The sequence below is a fragment of the Arachis ipaensis genome, chromosome B10 (assembly GCF_059453495.1).
Source record: "Arachis ipaensis isolate K30076 ecotype BB chromosome B10, ASM5945349v1, whole genome shotgun sequence".
Classification (NCBI taxonomy): domain Eukaryota; kingdom Viridiplantae; phylum Streptophyta; class Magnoliopsida; order Fabales; family Fabaceae; genus Arachis; species Arachis ipaensis.
The window spans coordinates 30025932-30043657 of record NC_142435.1 but is presented as its reverse complement, the minus strand read 5'-3'; the positions used below and the strand labels follow the sequence as shown (position 1 = coordinate 30043657).

At 40.4% G+C, this 17726-nt stretch overlaps 1 non-coding gene across 1 annotated transcript; it reads right to left on the bottom strand.

The window, feature by feature from the left end:
- Positions 1 to 184: 184 nt before the first annotated feature.
- Positions 185 to 292, bottom strand: LOC148579553 (small nucleolar RNA R71). Its single transcript, XR_015896887.1, has one exon. It is a non-coding gene; the product is annotated as a small nucleolar RNA R71 (small nucleolar RNA).
- Positions 293 to 17726: the final 17434 nt, after the last annotated feature.

Here is a 17726-nt window from a genome sequence, read left to right as displayed (position 1 = left end):
GATCTGTGATACTGTTAAGACTAATGGAGTAGATCCTGAAGTCTACAGGCTCATGCTTTTCCCTTTTGCTGTAAGAGACAGAGCTAGAATATGGTTGGACTCTCAACCCAAAGACAGCCTGAACTCTTGGGATAAGCTGGTCACGGATTTCTTAGCCAAGTTCTTTCCTCCTCAAAAGCTGAGCAAGCTTAGAGCTGATGTTCAAACCTTCAGACAAAAAGAAGGTGAATCCCTCTATGAAGCTTGGGAAAGATACAAGCAGCTGACCAAAAAGTGTCCTTCTGACATGCTTTTAGAATGGACCATCCTGGACATATTCTATGATGGTTTATCTGAGCTATCAAAGATGTTATTGGATACTTCTGCAGGTGGATCCATTCACCTAAAGAAAACACCTGCAGAAGCTCAAGAACTCATTGACATGGTTGCTAATAACCAGTTTATGTACACTTCTGAGAGGAATCCTGTGAGTAATGGGACACCTCAGAAGAAGGGAGTTCTTGAAATTGATACTCTGAATGCCATATTGGCTCAGAACAAAATATTGACTCAGCAAGTCAATATGATTTCTCAGAGTCTGAATGGAATGCAAGCTGCATCCAACAGTACTCAAGAGGCATCTTCTGAAGAAGAAGCTTATGATCCTGAAAACCCTGCAATAGCAGAGGTGAATTACATGGGTGAACCTTATGGAAACACCTATAACCCCTCATGGAGAAATCATCCAAATCTCTCATGGAAGGATCAAAAGCCTCAACAAGGCTTTAATAATAGTGGAAGAAACAGGTTTAGCAACAGCAAACCTTTTCCATCATCCACTCAACAACAGACAGAGAACTCTGAACAAAATACCTCTAATTTAGAAAATTTAGTCTCTGATCTATCAAAGGCCACTGTGAGTTTCATGAATGAAACAAGGTCCTCCATTAGAAATTTGGAAGCACAAGTGGGCCAGCTGAGTAAAAGGATCACTGAAATCCCTCCTAGTACTCTCCCAAGCAATACAGAAGAAAATCCAAAAGGAGAGTGCAAGGCCATTGAATTGATCACCATGGCCGAACCTGTAAGGGAAGGAGAGGACGTGAATCACAGTGAGGAAGACCTCCTGGGACATCCAGTGATCAATAAGGAGTTTCCCTTTGAGGAACCAAAGGTATTTGAGGCTTATCTAGAGACCATAGAGATTCCATTGAACCTCCTTATGCCATTCATGAGCTCTGATGAGTATTCTTCTTCTGAAGAAAATGAGGATGTTACTGAAGAGCAAGTTACCAAGTACCTTGGTGCAATCATGAAGCTGAATGCCAAATTATTTGGTATTGAGACTTGGGAAGATGAACCTCCCTTGTTCACCAATGAACTAAGTGATCTGGATCAACTGACATTGCCTCAGAAGAAACAGGATCCTAGAAAGTTCTTAATACCTTGTACCATAGGCACCATGACCTTTGAGAAGGCTCTGTGTGACCTTGGTTCAGGGATAAACCTCATGCCCCTCTCTGTAATAGAGAAACTGGGAATCTATGGGGTGCAAGCTGCTAAAATCTCATTAGAGATGGCAGACAATACAAGAAAACAGGCTTATGGACAAGTAGAGGACGTGTTAGTAAAGGTTGAAGGCCTTTACATCCCTGCTGATTTCATAGTCTTGGATACTGGAAAGGAAGAGGATGAATCCATCATCCTAGGAAGACCTTTCCTAGCCACAGCAAGAGCTGTGATTGATGTGGACAGAGGAGAATTGATCCTTCAATTAAATAAGGACAACCTTGTGTTTACAACTCAAGGATCTCTCTCTGCATCTATGGAGAGGAAGCAGAAAAGCTTCTCTCAAAGCAGAGTCAACCAAAGCCCCCACAGTCAAACTCTAAGTTCGATGTTGGGAGGCCACAACCAAACTCTAAGTTTGGTGTCAAACCCCCATATCCAAACTCTAAGTTTGGTGTTGGGAGGTCTCAACAAAGCTCTGCACATCTGTGAGGCTCCATGAGAGCCCACTGTCAAGCTATTGACATTAAAGAAGCGCTTGTTGGGAGGCAACCCAATGTTTATTTATATAATTTTATTTTTGTTTTTCATGTTTTCTTAGGTTCATGATCATGTGGAGTCACAAAATAAACGAAAAATTTAGAAACAGAATCAAAAACAGCGGAAGAAAAATCACACCCTGGAGGAAGCACCTGCCTGGCGTTCAACGCCAGAACAGAGCATGGTTCTGGCGCTGAACGCCCAAAATGGGCAGTATCTGGGCGCTGAACACCCAAAATGGGCATCATCTGGGTGCTGAACGCCCAGAACAAGCATGGTTCTGGCGTTCAACGCCAGAAATGGGCAACAAATGGGCGTTGAACGCCCAAAATGGGCACCAACCTAGTGCTGAATGCCCAGAGTTGTGTGCAAGAGCATTTTACATGCCTAATTTGGTGCAAGGTTGTAAATCCTTAAAACCTCAGGATCTGTGGACCCCACAGGATCATCTCAGGATCTGTGGATCCCACAGGATCATCTCAGGATCTGTGGACCCCACAGGATCCCCACCTACCTCCACTCACTCTCTTCTCTCTTCTCAATCATCCTCTTTCACACAATCCCATAAACACTCTTCCCCAAAACCCTTCACTAATCACCTCAATCTCTCTTCCCCATCACCTCTTCACCACTCACATCCATCCACTCTTCCCCATAAACCTACCTCATAAACTCCACCTACCTTCAAAATTCAAAACCAATTTCCCACCCAAACCCACCCATATGGCCGAACCTTAACCCCCCTCCCTTCCCTATATAAAGCCTTCCATTCTTCTTCATTTTCACACAACACAACCCTCTCTTTCCCTTCTTGGCCAAAACATACCTCCCCCCTCTTCTCCATATTTTCTTCTTCTTCTTCATCTAATTCTTTCTTTTTTTGCTCGAGGGCGAGCAATATTCTAAGTTTGGTGTGGTAAAAGCATAAGCTTTTTGTTTTTCCATTACCATTGATGGCACCTAAGACCGGAGAATCCTCTAGAAAAGGAAAAGGGAAGACAAAAGCTTCCACCTCCGAGTTATGGGAGATGGAAAGATTCATCTCCAAAGCTCATCAAGACCACTTCTATGATGTTGTGGCCAAGAAGAAGGTGATCCCTGAGGTCCCTTTCAAACTCAAGAGAAATGAGTATCCGGAGATCCGACATGAAATCCAAAGAAGAGGTTGGGAAGTTCTAACAAATCCCATCCAACAAGTCGGCATCCTAATGGTTCAAGAGTTCTATGCCAACGCATGGATCACCAAGAACCATGATCAAAGTAAGAACCCGGATCCAAAGAACTATGTTACAATGGTTCGGGGGAGATACTTAGATTTTAGTCCGGAAAATGTGAGGTTGGCGTTTAACTTGCCTATGATGCAAGGAGATGAACGCCCCTACACTAGAAGGGTCAACTTTAATCAAAGGTTGGACCAAGTCCTCACGGACATATGTGTGGAAGGAGCTCAATGGAAGATTGACTCCAAAGGCAAGTCGGTTCAACTAAGAAGATTGGACCTCAAGCCTGTGGCTAGAGGATGGTTGGAGTTCATCCAACGCTCCATCATCCCCACTAGCAACCAATCTGAAGTTACTGTGGATCAGGCCATCATGATCTATAGCATCATGATTGGAGAAGAAGTAGAAGTTCATGAAGTCATCTCCCTTGAATTCTACAAAATAGCCGAAAAGCCCTCCCCTGGGGCAAGGCTAGCTTTTCCTCATCTTATTTGCCATCTATGTTACTCAGCTGGAGCTTTCATAGAAGGAGACATTCACATTGAGGAAGAGAAGCCCATCACTAAGAAAAAGATGGAGCAAGCAAGAGAGCCCATTCATGGAGCTCAAGAGGCGCAGGAAGCTCATCACCATGAGATCCCGGAAATGCCTCAAATGCATTTTTCTCCACAAAACTATTGGGAGCAAATCAACACTTCCCTAGGAGAATTAAGTTCCAACATGGGACAATTAAGGGTGGAACATCAAGAGCACTCCATCATCCTTCATGAAATAAGAGAAGATCAAAAAGCAATGAGGGAGGAGCAACAAAGACAAGGAAGAGACATAGAAGAGCTCAAGGACATCATTGGTTCCTCAAGAAGGAAACGCCACCATCACTAAGGTGGACTCATTCCTTGTTCTTACATTCTCTGTTTTTCGTTTTCTATATTAAGTGCTTATCCATGTTTGTGTCTTCATTACATGATCATTAGTAGTTAGTAACTTTGTCTTAAAGTTATGAATGTCCTATGAAAAATATCACCTCTCTTAAATGAAAAATGTTCTAATTCAAAAGAACAAGAAGTACATGAGTTTTGAATTTATCCTTGAACTTAGCTTAATTATATTGATGTGGTGACAATGCTTCTTGTTTTCTGAATGAATGCTTGAACAGTGCATATGTCTTTTGAAGTTGTTGTTTAAGAATGTTAAATATGTTGGCTCTTGAAAGAATGATGACAAGGAGACATGTTATTTGATAATCTGAAAAATCATAAAAATGATTCTTGAAGCAAGAAAAAGTAGCAAAGAGCAAAGCTTGCAGAAAAAAAAAAAAGAGAGCAAAAGCAAGCAGAAAAAGCCAAAAGCTCTTAAAACCAAGAGGCAAGAGCAAAAAGCCAATAACCCTTAAAACCAAAAGGCAAGGGCAAATAAAAAGGATCCCAAGGCTTTGAGCATCAGTGGATAGGAGGGCCTAAAGGAATAAAATCCTGGCCTAAGCGGCTAAACCAAGCTGTCCCTAACCATGTGTTTGTGGCGTGTAGGTGTCAAGTGAAAACTTGAGACTGAGCGGTTAAAGTCAAGGTCCAAAGCAAAAAAAAAAGAGTGTGCTTAAGAACCCTGGACACCTCTAATTGGGGGCTTTAGCAAAGCTGAGTCACAATCTGAAAAGGTTCACCCAATTATGTGTCTGTGGCATTTATGTATTCGGTGGTAATACTGGAAAACAAAGTGCTTAGTGCCACGGCCAAGACTCATAAAATAGATGTGTTCAAGAATCATCATACTGAACTAGGAGAGTCAATAACACTATCTGAATTCTGAGTTCCTATAGATGCCAATCATTCTGAACTTCAATGGATAAAGTGAGATGCCAAAACTATTCAAGAGGCAAAAAGCTACAAGTCCCGCTCATCTGATTAGAGCTATGTTTCATTGATAGTTTGGAATTTATAGTATATTCTCTTCTTTTTATCCTATTTGATTTTCAGTTGCTTGGGGACAAGCAACAATTTAAGTTTGGTGTTGTGATGAGCGGATAATTTATACGCTTTTTGGCATTGTTTTTAGTATGTTTTTAGTAGAATCTAGCTACTTTTAGGATATTTTCATTAGTTTTTATGTTAAATTCACATTTCTAGACTTTAATTAATAAAAAAAATAAAAACAAAAATATTTTCTCTTTTTACTTCTAATTTTTGAATTTCTATCTCTCTCTTTTCGAATTCTTTTTCTGTCTTCTTATATTTTCAATCTTCTTTTCTTTCTTTTTCACATCTCACAGGGAGTCCTCTGTTCTTGAATATAGAGCTCCCATTCTTCTTCTTTCTTTGCTTTCTTTTCTTGTTTATAAGCAGGAACAAAGATAAAGAACCTCTCTTTAATCTTGATCCTGAACCTGAGAGGACCTTAAAGAAACGTTTGCAATAAGCTAAAGCACAATACTCCGAAGAAAACCTCACAAGAACACAAGAACATGAAGAAAGAACACCAAACTTAAAATTTTTAGAAAACCAAACCAAAATTTTCGAAAACCAAAGGGAAATCAACAAGAAAACACCAAACTTAAAGTTTGGCACAAGATTTAATAGAAAAAATATTATTTATGAAAAAGAAGGTTTTGAAAAGAATATAAAAGACTCTAACCCAATTACCAAGAACACCGACTAACGCTCTAGCCAAATGAGTTATGAAAATTTTTGAAAATTTTAAAAAAGATTTTTTTTTAAAAAAAAAAAACACCAAACTTAAAGTTTGGCACAGGATTTAACAGAAAAATTATTTTTGAAAAAGGTTTTTTTTTTTTAAAAAAATGTGATAGCCAATTACCATGAACATAAACACCACGTTCTGATTAACTGAGCTATAAATTTAAAGTGTTTTAACAAGGGATAAATAATAAAAGACTCTAAACCAAAAAGAGAAAATTTTTCCTAATCTAAGCAACAAAATAAACCATTAGTTGTCCAAACACGAACAATCCTTGGCAACGGCGCCAAAAACTTGGTGCACAAATTGTGAATCACACTTTTCACAACTCGTACCACTAACCAGCAAGTGCACTGGGTCGTCCAAGTAATACCTTACGTGAGTAAGGGTCGAATCCCACGGAGATTGTTGGTTTGAAGCAATCTATGGTTATCTTGTAAATCTTAGTCAAGAAGTCAATTATGTTTATCAGTTGAATTGTGAATAACCAAGAGAGCATAAATTAAAGGTTACTTGTTGTGCAGTAATGGAGAATATGTTGGAGTTTTGGAGATGCTTTGTCTTCTGAATCTCTGCTTTCCTCTGTCTTCTGATTCACGCACGCACGTCCTCCTATGGCAAGCTGTGTGTTGGTGGATCACCGTTGTCAATGGCTACCTTCCATCCTTCCAGTGAAAACTACGCTCACGCGCTCTGTCACAGCACGGCTAATCACCGGTTGGTTCTCGATCCGGTTGGAATAGAATTTACTATCCTTTTGCATCTGTCACTAACGCCCAGCCTTCAGGAGTTTGAAGCTCGTCACAGTCATTCAATCCTTGAATCCTACTCGGAATACCACAGACAAGGTTTAGACTTTCCGGATTCTCATGAATGCCGCCATCAGTTCTAGCTTATACCACGGAGATTCTGATTAAGGAATCTAAGAGATACTCATTCAATCGGATATAGAACGGAGGTGGTTGTCAGGCACACGTTCGTAGTTTGAGGAAGGTGATAAATGTCACAGATCATCACCTCCATCACAGTTAAGCACGAATGAACATCTTAGATAGGAACAAGCGTGTTTGAATGGAAAACAGAAATACTTGCATTAATTCATCGAGACACAGCAGAGTTCCTCACCCCCAACAATGGGGTTTAGAGACTCATGCCGTCAGATAATACAAAGTTTAGATCTGAAATGTCATGAGATACAAAATAAGTCTCTAAAAGTTGTTTAAATACTAAACTAGTAGCCTAGGTTTACAAAAATTGGATAAACTATGATGGATGATGCAGAGATCCACTTCTGGGGCCCACTTGGTGTGTGCTGGGGCCCACTTGGTGTGTGATGGGGCTGAGACTTAAGCAATTCACGTGCAGAGGCCATTTGTGGAGTTGAACGCCAGTTTTTATGCCAGTTTGGGCGTTCAACTCCAGCTTTTGATCCTTTTCTGGCGCTGGATGCCAGAATTGGGCAGAGGACTGGCGTTGAACGCCAGTTTACGTCATCTATTCCTGTGCAAAGTATAGACTATTATATATTGCTGGAAAGCCCTGGATGTCTACTTTCCAACGCAATTGGAAGCATGCCATTTAGAGTTCTGTAGCTCCAGAAAATCCTCTTTGAGTGCAGGGAGGTCAGAATCCAACAGCATCAGCAATCCTTTTTCAGCCTGAATCAGATTTTTGCTCAGCTCCTTCAATTTCAGCCAGAAAAATACCTAAAATTATAGAAAAACACACAACTCATAGTAAAGTCCAGAAATATGAATTTTTCCTAAAAACTAATAGAAATAGACTAACAACTAACTAAAACATACTCAAAACTATATGAAATTATCCCCAAAAAGCGTATAAAATATCCGCTCATCACAACACCAAACTTAAACTGTTGCTTGTCCTCAAGCAACTAGACAAATAAAATAGAAGACTAATAGGTTGAGAAGCAATAATATCTCAGAGTTTTTGATTGAAGCTCAGATCCTAATTAGATGAGCGGGACTAGTAGCTTTTTGCTTCTGAACAGTTTTGGCATCTCACTTTATCCATTGAAGCTCAGAGTGATTGGCATCTATAGGAACTCAGAATTCAGATAGTGTTATTGATTCTCTTAGTTTAGTGTGATGATTCTTGAACACAGCTTCTTTATGAGTCTTGGCCGTGGCCCTAAGTACTTTGTTTTCCAGTATTACTACCGGATACATAAATGCCACAAACACGTAACTGGGTGAACCTTTTCAGATTGTGACTCAGCTTTGCTAAAGTCCCCAATTAGAGGTGTCCAGAGTTCTTAAGCACACTCTTCTTTTTGCTTTGGACCTTGACTTTAACCACTCAGTCTCAAGTTTTCACTTGACACCTGCACGCCACAAGCACATGGTTAGGGACAGCTTGGTTTAGCCGCTTAGACCAGGATTTTAGTCCTTTAGGCCCTCCTATCCACTGATGCTCAAAGCCTTGGGATCCTTTTTATTTGCCCTTGCCTTTTGGTTTTAAGAGCTTTTGGCTTTTTCTGCTTGCTTTTTTTTTTTTCTGCAAGCTTTGTTCTTTGCTGCTTTTTCTTGCTTCAAGAATCATTTTTATGATTTTTCAGATTATCAATAACATGTCTCATGTTCATCATTCTTTCAAGAGCCAACATATTTAACAGTCTTAAACAACAAATTCAAAAGACATATGCACTGTTCAAGCATTCATTCAGAAGACAGAAAGCATTGCCACCACATTTAACCAATTAGAATTTCTTTTATTAAACTCTAAATTTTATTGCTTCTTATTCAAAAGATCTACTATTTATTCATGTTTAATGATGATGAGAAAAATAAACTATAGCTTAATTGGAGATAAAATCAAATAAATACTAATTACTATTATATGACTTCTAAGGTAGACTTTTTATAAGGACACTGTCACAGAGTTAAGGCAGAAATTGGAAATTAACAACCTTTATTCTGGGGGTATGGGGGTTCCTCTGATCCTTGGGAGGCTTGGTATTACAGAAGACTTCTGGCGCTTCAGTTCCCTTAAGTCACGTCTCTGCTCCTCTTGTTCTTTAAGCATATGGGTCAGCATTTGACTGTGTTCCTTCTGTTGTTTTATTATTTGCTCCATAGCTTCCTGCATCTTGGTGATGGATGTCTCAAGGTATTCCCAGTATTCAGCTTGAGGTATCTCTGGAAGGAATTCCTGTGCTCTCTTCTTGATGGGATCCTCCTGTGCCTGTTGTCTCTCCATTGATGCTTTGGTGATTGACTTTTCAATTAAGATATATTCAGTTATTCCCATCTTGACTCCAGCGTCCTTGCAGAGCAGAGAAATCACGCTTGGATAAGCCAACCTGGCCTCTTTTGAATTTTTGTTAGCAATCTTATAGAGCTCAGTTGAAATCAGCTGATGAGCCTCCACTTCCTTTCCCATCATGATGCAATGAATCATCACTGCTCTCTTAACTGTGACTTCAGAACGGTTGCTAGTGGGCAACAGAGAACGCCCAATGAAGTCCAGCCATCCTCTGGCAGCTGGCTTGAGATCCTCTCTCTTGAGTTGATTTGGGACGCCCTTTGTGTTGGTGGTCCACCTGGCTCCAGGGATACATATGTCCTCTAGAATCTTATCCAGGCCAATGTTTGCTCTCATCATCCTCCTGTTGAAGGAGTCTGGATCATCCTTTAGCTGAGGTAGCTTTAATATCTCTCTGATCTTGTCAGGGGTGGTATGAACAATCTTTCCCCTGACCATGGTCCGAAATTCGTAGCAGGCTGTTCCAGATAGTCTTTGCTTGTCAGTCTGCCACATATTAGCATAGAACTCCTGGACCATGTTCCTTCCTACTTTCGTTTCAGGATTAGCTAGGACTTCCCAGTTCCTGATTCGAGTTTGCTCCTGGATCTCCGGATATTCATCTTCTTTCAGATCGAATCTAACTTCCGGGATCACTGATCTCAGACCCATTACTTTAAGATAATGGTCTGAATGTTCTTTAGATAAGAACTTCCCTTGATTCCAAAGTGGTTTTGGAACGCTCTCTTTCTTGCTTCTTGGAGTGGGTTGTTTTCCTTTGGGAGCCATGATCTTAGTGATCTCGGAAAAACACACCAAACTTAGAGGTTTGCTTGTCCTCAAGCAAAAGAAAAGAAAGGAGAGGGATAGAAGGAGATCGAGGTGCACTTGTTGATGGAGGAGGGGGGAGGCCGAACCCAATTTTAAAGGGGTGGGGGGGTGGGTTTTCAAAAAATTGGAAAAGATAAGATAAAAAGATTGAGTTGAAAAAGATAAGATAGAAGATATAGTTTGATTTTGAAAAGATAGGATAGATTTTTGAAAAAGATAAATTTGGATTTTGAAAAAGATAATATGAGGATTTGAAAAAGATATTGATAAGATTTTTAGAGTGAAAAAGATAGATTTGTTTTTGGAAAAGATTTGAAAAGAGTTGGATTGAATTTGCAAAGAGGGTGTGTGCTTATGAATTAAGATACATTTGATATTTTGAAAGTAGGATTTTTAGAAATCAGGGTTCTTGACATATTTATGTAAATAAAATCATGTATGGAATCATAAAATTATAAATTAGAATGGAAATACGTGTGGGATAAATGGATTTGGCTCCTCCCTGGCTTCCTGGCGTTTGAACGCCCAAACACTGCTTGTTTTGGGCGTTCAGCGCCCAAATGCTGATCTCCTGGGCGTTTAGCGCCCACTTGCTGCCATTCCTGGCGTTCAACGCCCAGTGGGTGGCCATTTCTGGCGTTGAACGCCCAATTGCTGCCATTACTGGCGTTCAGCGCCCAGTGGATGCCCATTTTGGGCGCTGAACGCCCAAAATGCCCCTTTACTGGCGTTTTCTTGCCATTGAGCTCCCTCTCTCTGTTTTGTGTGCAAATTCCTTCTGTAACCCTGTAAACTTATACAAATGATTCTGTACCTTAGTGTCAGTGAACTTTATATAAACAAATAAAAATAAAAATAGGGCAGAAATGCTTAGAGGATTGATGCCCCATGGCTGGGTTGCCTCCCAGCAAGCGCTTCTTTATTGTCTTTAGCTGGACCTTGCTGAGCTTTTAATCTAGCTTCAGCCTTGAGCATTCTTGCTCAATGTTGCCTTCAAGATAATGCTTGATTCTCTGTCCATTGACAATAAACTTCTTATCAGAATCAATATCTTGAAGCTCCACATAACCATATGGTGACACACTTGTAATCACGTATGGTCCCCTCCACCGGGATTTCAGTTTCCCGGGGAATAGCCTGAGTCTAGAGTTAAACAACAGGACCTTCTATCCTGGTTCAAAAATTCTAGATGACAGCTTTCTGTCATGCCATTTTTTTGATTTTTCTTTATAAAGCTTGGCATTTTCAAAAGCTGTGAATCTGAATTCCTCTAGCTCATTTAGCTGGAGCAATCGTTTTTCTCCTGCTAATTTGGCATCTAAGTTTAGGAATCTGGTTGCCCAGTAGGTCTTATGTTCCAGTTCCACGGGCAAGTGGCACGCCTTACCATACACGAGTTGGTATGGAGAGGTCCCTATAGGAGTCTTGAATGCTGTTCTGTAAGCCCACAGAGCATCATCCAGGCTCCTTGCCCAATCCTTTCTACGGGTATTTACTGTCCGTTCCAGGATTCTCTTTAATTCTCTGTTAGAGACTTCAGCTTGCCCATTGGTTTGTGGATGATATGGGGTGGCCACTTTGAGGCGAATTCCATACCGAACCATGGCAGAGTAAAGCTGTTTATTGCAGAAGTGAGTGCCCCCATCACTGATTAACACTCTAGGGACACCAAACCTGCTAAAGATGTGTTTCTGGAGGAACTTCAGCACTGTTTTAGTATCATTAGTGGGAGTGGCAATAGCCTCAACCCATTTTGATACATAGTCAACTGCCACTAGAATATAAGTGTTTGAGTATGATGGTGGGAAAGGTCCCATGAAGTCAATTCCCCATACATCAAACAACTCTATTTCCAAGATTCCTTGTTGAGGCATGGCGTAACCATGAGGCAGATTACCAGCTCTTTGGCAACTGTCACAATTACGTACAAACTCTCGGGAATCTTTATAGAGTGTGGGCCAATAGAAGCCATATTGGAGGACCTTGGTGGCTGTTCGCTCACCTCCGAAATGGCCTCCATACTGAGATCCATGGCAATGCCATAGGATTCTCTGTGCTTCCTCTCTGGGGACACACCTACAGATGATTCCGTCTGCACATCTCTTAAAGAGATAGGGCTCATCCCACAAGTAGTACTTTGCATCAGTAACTAATTTTTTCTTTTGTATTCGATTGTACTCCTTGGGTATGAACCTTGCAGCTTTATAGTTTGCAATATCGGCAAACCATGGTGCTTCCTGAATGGCAAATAGATGCTCATCAGGGAACGTCTCAGAGATCTCAAGAAAGGGGGTGGGGACGTCCCTTCCCTTGGCTCTAGCCGGGACAGATGATCAGCTACTTGGTTCTCTGTCCCTTTTCTGTCTCTTATTTCTATATCAAACTCTTGCAGAAGCAATACCCATCTAATGAGCCTGGGTTTTGAATCCTGCTTTGTGAGTAGATACTTAAGAGCAGCATGGTCAGTGTACACAATCACCTTTGATCCTACTAAGTAGGATCTGAACTTGTCAATGGCGTAAACCACTGCAAGTAATTCCTTTTCTGTGGTTGTGTAATTTTTCTGGGCATCATTTAAAACGCAACTGGCATAATAAATGACATGCAGAAGCTTGTCATGCCTCTGTCCCAATACTGCACCAATGGCATAATCACTGGCATCACACATTAGCTCAAATGGCAATGTCCAGTCTGGTGCAGAAATGACTGGTGCTGTGACCAGCTTAGCTTTCAGCGTTTCAAACGCTTGCAGGCACTCTGTGTCAAACACAAATGGCGTGTCAGCAGCCAGCAGATTGCTTAGAGGTTTTGCGATTTTTGAAAAATCCTTTATAAACCTCCTATAGAATCCTGCATGCCCTAAAAAGCTTCTGATTGCCTTAACATTGGCAGGTGGTGGTAATTTTTCAATTACCTCTATTTTTGCTTGATCCACCTCTATTCCCTTGTTTGAGATTTTATGCCCAAGAACAATTCCTTCAGTCACCATGAAGTGACACTTTTCCCAGTTTAAAACTAGGTTAGTTTCTTGGCATCTTTTCAGAACAAGTTTCAGGTGATCAAGACAGGAGCTGAATGAGTCTCCATATACTGAGAAGTCATCCATGAAGACTTCCAGAAATTTTTCTACCATGTCAGAGAAAATAGAGAGCATGCATCTCTGGAAGGTTGCAGGTGCATTACATAGCCCAAATGGCATCCTTCTATAAGCAAACACTCCAGATGGACATGTGAATGCTGTTTTCTCTTGATCCTGGGGATCCACTGCAATCTGGTTATAGCCTGAATAGCCATCCAAAAAGCAGTAATAATCATGACCTGCTAGTCTCTCTAGCATCTGGTCTATGAATGGTAAAGGAAAATGATCCTTTCTGGTGGCTGTATTGAGCCTTCTGTAGTCAATACACATGCGCCACCCTGTAACTGTTCTTGTAGGAACCAGTTCATTTTTTTCATTATGAATCACTGTCATGCCTCCCTTTTTTGGGACGACTTGAACAGGGCTCACCCAGGGGCTATCAGAAATGGGATAAATAATCCCAGCCTCTAGTAATTTGGTGACCTCTTTCTGCACCACTTCCTTCATGGATGGATTTAGCCGCCTCTGTGGTTGAACCACTGGTTTGGCATTGTCCTCCAATAGGATTTTGTGCATGCATCTAGCTGGGCTTATGCCCTTAAGGTCACCTATGGACCACCCAAGAGCTGTCTTGTGTGTCCTTAGCACTTGAATGAGTGCTTCCTCTTCCTGTGAATTTAAGGCAGAGCTTATGATCACTGGAAGAGTGTCACCTTCTCCCAGAAATGCATATTTCAAGGAAGGTGGTAGTGGCTTGAGCTCGGGTTTGGGAGGTTTTTCCTCTTTCAGAAGAAAGTTCAGAGGCTCTTTCATGTCCTCTGAATCCTCCAAATCAGGCTGAACATCTTTAAAGATGTCTTCCAACTCTGATTCGAGACTCTCAGCCATGTTGATCTCTTCTACTAAAGAGTCAATGAGATCAACTTTCATGCAGTCTGTTGATGTGTCTGGATGCTGCATGGCTTTGACAGCGTTCAACTTGAATTCATCATCATTGACTCTCAGGGTTATTTCCCCTTGTTGGACATCAATGAGGGATCGTCCAGTTGCTAGGAAGGGTCTTCCTAGAATGAGAGTAGCACTCTTGTGCTCCTCCATTTCCAGCACAACAAAGTCAGTGGGAAAGGCGAATGGCCCAACTCTGACAATCATGTCCTCAATCACGCCTGATGGGTATTTAGTGGAACCATCAGCAAGTTGGAGACATATCCGGGTTGGTTTAACTTCTTCAGTTAAGCCAAGCTTCCTGATAGTGGATGCAGGTATTAGGTTGATGCTTGCCCCAAGATCGCATAAAGCTGTCTTGGTGCAATCACCTTCTAGTATGCATGGTATCAGAAAACTCCTAGGGTCTTTAAGCTTTTCAGGAAAGCTTTTCAGAATGACTACACTGCATTCTTCAGTGAGGAGAACTCTTTCTGTTTCTCTCCACTCCTTTTTATGACTCAAGATCTCTTTCATGAACTTGGCATAAGAAGGTATTTGCTCAAGTGCCTCTGCAAATGGAATCTTTATTTCAAGAGTCCTTAGATAATCTGCAAAGCGAGCAAATTGCTTATCCTGCTCCTCTTTCCGGAGTTTTTGAGGATAAGGTATCTTGGCTTTATATTCCTCAACCTTAGTGGTTAAAGAAGCCTTTTTAGAGGGGTTGTTATCAGCACTTGTGTGTGTCTGATCCCTCACTGGCAATTGAGTGCCAGAGTCAGAAGCTGGAGTGACGTTAGACGCCAGCTCACTGTCTGTTCCTGGCGCCTGAACGCCAGAAATGTACCCATTTTGGGCGTTCAACGCTGAATTTTGCCCCATTTGGGCGTTCAACGCCAGATTCTTGCCCATTTCTGGCGTTGAACGCCAATCTTGCCTTGTTTCTGGCGTTGAACGCCAGTTTTGGGCATGGTCTGGGCGTTCAGCGCCAGCCTTCCACCCATTTTCTAGTGTTTTAGTGCCAGAATTATTCTTCCCTGGGCTCTTACTGTCCTCAGGTGAATCTTTGGTGGGTCGCTCATTTCTTGAATTTTTGATGCCTTGAGGTGGGATATTTAATGTTTTCCCACTTCTTAATTGAACTGCTTGGCATTCTTCTGCTATTTGCCTTGATAGCTGCTGCTTTGTTTGCTTAAACTGTTCGTCCATATGTATATTAGCTATCCTTGTCTCCTGTAGCCTTTCCTTGAATTCAGCTAGCTGCTTTGTTAGGAAATCCAATTGCTGATTGAATTCAGCAGCTTGTTTCACAGTACTGAATTCAGCAGTTACTGTTTTAACCTCTTCATTCATGGAAGGGTTGCTGCTTAGATATATATGCTGATTCCTGGCAACTGTATCAATGAGCTCTTGAGCCTCTTCAATTGTCTTTCTCATATGGATAGATCCACCAGCTGAGTAATCTAGAGACATCTGAGCTCCTTCTGCAAGCCCATAGTAGAAGATGTCTAACTGAACCCACTCTGAAAACATTTCAGAGGGGCATTTTCGTAGCATCTCTCTGTATCTCTCCCAGGCATCATAAAGAGATTCATTATCTCCTTGTTTAAAGCCTTGGATGTCCAGCCTTAGCTGTGTCATCCTTTTTGGAGGAAAATACTGATTCAGGAATTTTTCTGTCAGCTGTTTCTATGTTCTTATGCTGGCCTTAGGTTGGTTATTTAACCACCTCTTAGCTTGATCTTTTACAGCAAATGGAAACAGTAATAGTCTGTAGACATCCTGATCTATTTCCTTATCATGTACTGTGTCAACAATTTGTAAAAATTGTGCCAGAAACTCTGTAGGTTCTTCCTGTGGAAGACCGGAATACTGGCAACTTTGCTGCACCATGATAATGAGCTGAGGATTCAACTCAAAGCTACTAACTCCAATGGAGGGTATGCATATGCTACTCCCATATGAAGCAGTAGAGGGGTTAGAATATGACCCCAGAGTCCTCCTGGACTGTTCATTTCCACTTATGTCCATGATGGATATATGGATATAACTTGGACTGATTTATCTTTTTATTTATTTTATTTTATAAGAAGTAAATACTTAAATAAAATAAAATAACTAAAAAGAATTTGAATTTTGAAATTAAAAAAATTTTTTTTTTCGTAAAAGAGAATAAAAATTAATTAGTTAAAAAAAAAAGAAATTTTTGAAAAAGAGGGAAGATATTTTCGAAAATTAGAGGGAGAGAGTTAGTTAGGTAGTTTTGAAAAAGTTAAGAAACAAACAAAAAGTTAGTTAGTTAGTTGAAACAAATTTTGAAAAGATAAGAAGTTAGGAAGTTAGAAGAGATATTTTGAAAAGATATTTTTGAATTTAGTGAGGAGAGAGAAAAACAATAAGATAGTACAAGATTTAAAATTTTTAGATCTAATGCTCCTTGTTTTTGAAAATTTTGGAGGGAAAACACCAAGGAACACCAAACTCAAAAATTTTAAGATCAAGACACAAGGAAAACTCAAGAACACTTTGAAGACTCACAAGAACACAAGAACATGAAGAAAGAACACCAAACTTAAAATTTTTAGAAAACCAAACCAAAATTTTCGAAAACCAAAGGGAAATCAACAAGAAAACACCAAACTTAAAGTTTGGCACAAGATTTAATAGAAAAAATATTATTTATGAAAAAGAAGGTTTTGAAAAGAATATAAAAGACTCTAACCCAATTACCAAGAACACCGACTAACGCTCTAGCCAAATGAGTTATGAAAATTTTTGAAAATTTTAAAAAAGATTTTTTTTAAAAAAAAAAAAACACCAAACTTAAAGTTTGGCACAGGATTTAACAGAAAAATTATTTTTGAAAAAGGTTTTTTTTTTTTTAAAAAAAATGTGATAGCCAATTACCATGAACATAAACACCACGTTCTGATTAACTGAGCTATAAATTTAAAGTGTTTTAACAAGGGATAAATAATAAAAGACTCTAAACCAAAAAGAGAAAATTTTTCCTAATCTAAGCAACAAAATAAACCGTTAGTTGTCCAAACACGAACAATCCCCGGCAACGGCGCCAAAAACTTGGTGCACAAATTGTGAATCACACTTTTCACAACTCGTACCACTAACCAGCAAGTGCACTGGGTCGTCCAAGTAATACCTTACGTGAGTAAGGGTCGAATCCCACGGAGATTGTTGGTTTGAAGCAATCTATGGTTATCTTGTGAATCTTAGTCAGGAAGTCAATTATGTTTATCAGTTGAATTGTGAATAACCAAGAGAGCATAAATTAAAGGTTACTTGTTGTGCAGTAATGGAGAATATGTTGGAGTTTTGGAGATGCTTTGTCTTCTGAATCTCTGCTTTCCTCTGTCTTCTGATTCACGCACGCACGTCCTCCTATGGCAAGCTGTGTGTTGGTGGATCACCGTTGTCAATGGCTACCTTCCATCCTTCCAGTGAAAACTACGCTCACGCGCTCTGTCACAGCACGGCTAATCACCGGTTGGTTCTCGATCCGGTTGGAATAGGATTTACTATCCTTTTGCATCTGTCACTAACGCCCAGCCTTCAGGAGTTTGAAGCTCGTCACAGTCATTCAATCCTTGAATCCTACTCGGAATACCACAGACAAGGTTTAGACTTTCCGGATTCTCATGAATGCCGCCATCAGTTCTAGCTTATACCAC